The sequence below is a fragment of the Orcinus orca genome, chromosome 12 (assembly GCF_937001465.1).
Source record: "Orcinus orca chromosome 12, mOrcOrc1.1, whole genome shotgun sequence".
In the NCBI taxonomy this organism is placed as follows: Eukaryota; Metazoa; Chordata; class Mammalia; order Artiodactyla; family Delphinidae; genus Orcinus; species Orcinus orca.
The window spans coordinates 66960920-66964733 of record NC_064570.1 but is presented as its reverse complement, the minus strand read 5'-3'; the positions used below and the strand labels follow the sequence as shown (position 1 = coordinate 66964733).

General features: G+C 43.6%; 1 non-coding gene across 1 annotated transcript; it reads right to left on the bottom strand.

Moving 5' to 3' along the window:
• Positions 1-2091: 2091 nt before the first annotated feature.
• Positions 2092-2164, bottom strand: TRNAG-UCC (transfer RNA glycine (anticodon UCC)). Its single transcript has one exon. It is a non-coding gene; the product is annotated as a tRNA-Gly (tRNA).
• Positions 2165-3814: the final 1650 nt, after the last annotated feature.

Genomic DNA, 3814 nt, shown 5'->3' with positions numbered 1-3814 from the left:
CATTAGCACAGCCTAATGGAGCTGAAAACAGTGGTGTTAACAAACTAAGCTGCCCACCAAGCACAAGATAGTCCAAACCTTGCGTGAACTAAGTAGACATTCTAAGAGGACTTCAGAAAAGAGTAAAAGCTTTTTTCTTTCCCTAGGGTAGGTTGAGGCTCACTGAGGGTATAAGACAAATTGCTCCATGAAACAGTGAGCAGAAGTGCAAGAGAGCTTATAGTAAAGTGCTGACTTATGAAGTACATTCCCTTCAGAGGAAAGTGATGTCATTTTTACTCTCTTATGGAACAGCTAGGAAAGATGCTAATTTTTATTGAGCATCTCGTGCCAAGCCACCACCTTAAGAAGCATTGTCCCATTTTCCAGAGAAGGTAAAAGAACTTCCCTAAATCACACAGATGCTTAAGGGGCAGAGCCGGGGTGGGAACTCAGGAGAAACCAGCTCAGAGCTGGAGCTCCGGGAAAGCTAGCGGGGCCTGGTGTGGACAGGCCGTCGGCGCAGCAGGGCCAGGAGAATCACATGAGGAAAAGTAGGGAGGCAGGACTTGGCAGTTAATTATTGGTAGTTGGTAATAATTAACTTGGTAGTTAATTATTCCAGAAAGGAGCCCTTCTGATTGGAGACTTTCAGTTCGCCTACTACTGCTGGGTGTTCTAAGCATTTCACTTTGGCAGTAAACATCAAACGTTGTTTACTAACACAGGCATACACAGGCGTACACAGGAGTATGCCTGGAATATTCAGTGACTGCTCACTACCATAAATCATTATTACAAAATAACAGCTGTGAAGAGATCATGAGGCAGCAGCCCCTCCTTTCTACCCTTGGGTCTGAACTACCAACTACAGGCTACTTTCCAAAGTCCCCAGGAACCAGTCCAGCCACTGAACATTCCAGATATGGAGTTTCATTGGTCACCTTCCAGTTATGTCGTTTTATTGGTGAGAACGATGACTAACCAGCCGGCTGATTTACAAGCAAGTTCCTACTTGGCCTTTCTCCTGGCAGCAAAATCTACTAATGTCTTCTAGCTATTTTCCTACTTCATTATAAAAAATTGTCACACTCCTGGCAGCAAAGCACATCCAGCCAAGCGACAAGCAAAGGAAGGTTAAGGAGAAGTCCAGCCCAGACACAAGGTGGGCTGGACTTCACCGGGAAGAGCAAGAGCACACACTGGCCAAGAAGTGTTGCAAAGAAGGAATTTTCTAGAGCCTTACGCCAACTGCAGTTATTATCCTGGGCAATGTTACAGTTTCACTTCCGATTTATATTAACCAGTACTACAAACACATAATGAGTGGCCTAATTCTTTTCCAGTGGATTTTCCTTTTTTTTTTTTTTTTTGTTTTGGCCGTGTGGCATGTGGGATCTTAGCTCCCCGACCAGGGATTGAACTTGTGCCCCTTGCCGTGGAAGCGCAGAGTCTTAACCACTGGACCACCAGGGAAATCCTTCGATTTTCCTTTTATTAGAGTTATACCCTGGTAGGCTGCTTAAAATAATAACTTAATAAATCAACTCTCAGTACAACTTTAAGCTCAACCCTGAATTAAGTTTTCAACTATATCATTACCATATTTAATAAATATGAATTTGGGGTTTTTAAAAAGTTTTTTGAGGTATACTTTTACATTCCATGAAATTCACCCATTTTAAGTGTACAATTCAATAACTTTTAGTATATTTACAGAGTTGTGCAACCATCACCACAATAAGAATTCTTATTTGAGGGGTTTCCCTGGTGGTGCAGTGGTTAAGAATCCGCCTGTCAATGCAGGGGACACGGGTTCGAGCCCTGGTCCAGGAAGATCCCACATGCCGCGGAGCAACTAAGCCCGTGCGCCACAACTACTGAGCCTGTGCTCTAGACCCCGTGAGCCACAACTACCAAGACTGCGTGCTGCAACTACTGACGCCTGTGCTCCTAGAGCCCGCGCACCACAACAAAGAGTAGCCCTCGCTCGCTGCAACTAGAGAAAGCCCACGCGCAGCAACGAAGACCCAACGCAGCCAAAAATAAAATAAATAAATTTAAAAAGAAAAAGAATTTTCTTTTGGCCACACAGTGTGGCTTGCCTGTAAGATCCCTGACCAGGGATTGAACCCGGGGCCACAGCAGTGGAAGTGCTGAGTCCTAACCTCTGGACCACCAGGGAAATCCCAAGAATTCATTTCTGAGCTTATTTTTTATTTGAATTTTTCAATAGGTGATCATTTTCAAAAGTAAATGATAAGCGACAGAAAGGTCTGTCACCTAAGTTATTGAATAAACTTCTATTGCGTTTTCCTTGAGTGGCCAGAGGTCTCCCTCACCGCCTTTCCAGACACCTGTGTTTGGAGACACAGTGTGTCCAGATAATGTGGTTTATTGTTCCAACTCATCCTCTGGTTTGACTGTTACTTGATGTCCCCTGAAGTGAATGACCATTGAGTAGGGAGGAAACTGTGCCCTCTCCTTCCACTGGGCCTCATCATCACACATGGCAACCAGTGACCAAACAACTCCCGATGTCACCAACAAGTGCTTTTGGAGAGCCATAAAATCAGGCATCTTAATGATTCTTGACAGCACCTGTGGGAAGTCCCCTCATGGATCAACAAGGACAGGTATTGCTATTGTTGCTTCAACACTGATTCCAATTCCCTTCACCCACCTACATCAGTCACTATTACCTTGAAATGTGAGACAAATCTCTTTCCAGTTTTTCCTTTCCCACATGGATCTCTATGACCTTGATTTTGGCTTTCTTTACTTCCTTTACGCTTGAAACGGTTATTAATCCTTCCATCAAAGGCATCTTCATTACTGTCTCCTTCTCCCCTCTCTTCACAAACTACCGCTACAGAACATACCAAACGTTTTACTTATGAACGCCTCATACACCGAAATTGAAAACTTGGTCTGTGGAGCTCCAAACTCTAAAGTTCTATACTCAGCATATCCTCTGCTTTATCACACGTTGTCATAGATAAACTATCCAAGCTCCCTGTTCAGGGTTACTGTCTCCACTTGGGTACTAGACCCTATGTTCTCTCACCTACTCAACGACATTGTTTCAGAAATTATTCCTATCTTCCCTGCTTAGTCAAATTTTCCTGTCTACTAGATCATTCCCAACAGCCTATCAACATGTTCTAAAATATACTCATCTTACACATGACAACATTTACCTCTCAATTTCACATTAATCTCCCTTCTGGCTTCTGCCCTTATCTCTCTGCTTCCCTTCAAACAGAACTTGGAAATGTACATTGTCAGTACATGCTGTCTCCAATTCGTCTCCTCGGAATCTCCTCCAATCATCTTTTCACTCCTTTCGTCATGATCACCTGTGAGGTCCATGTTGTTAAATCCAACAGTCAAACCTGAGTCCAAGGCTTACCTGACCTCTTAGCAGCATTTGCGTGGCTGAACTTTCTCTGCTCCCTGAAACACTTTCTTCCCTAGGCTTCCAAGATTATCCTCTCTCTTACTTCTGCTCTGTCTCACTGGCTACACTTTCTGTCTCCTCTGCTAATTCCTCGTCATCTCCCTGACCTCTATGGATGCAGTGCCTCAAGGATGAATTCCTGGAACATTTTCCCTTCTCTAGATGTACCCCCCAGATGACCTTAGGCAGCCTGTAGCTTTAAATACTATCAATATGCTGCTGATTCCTAAATGTATATACATCTCCAGCCAGATCTCTCCCTTGAACTCCAGATTCATATACTCAATTGCCTGCTTGATATCGCCAATGTATGTTTCTCAGGCATATTAAATGTATATATCCAAAAGAGAATACCCAATTCCCCATCCCCTAAAT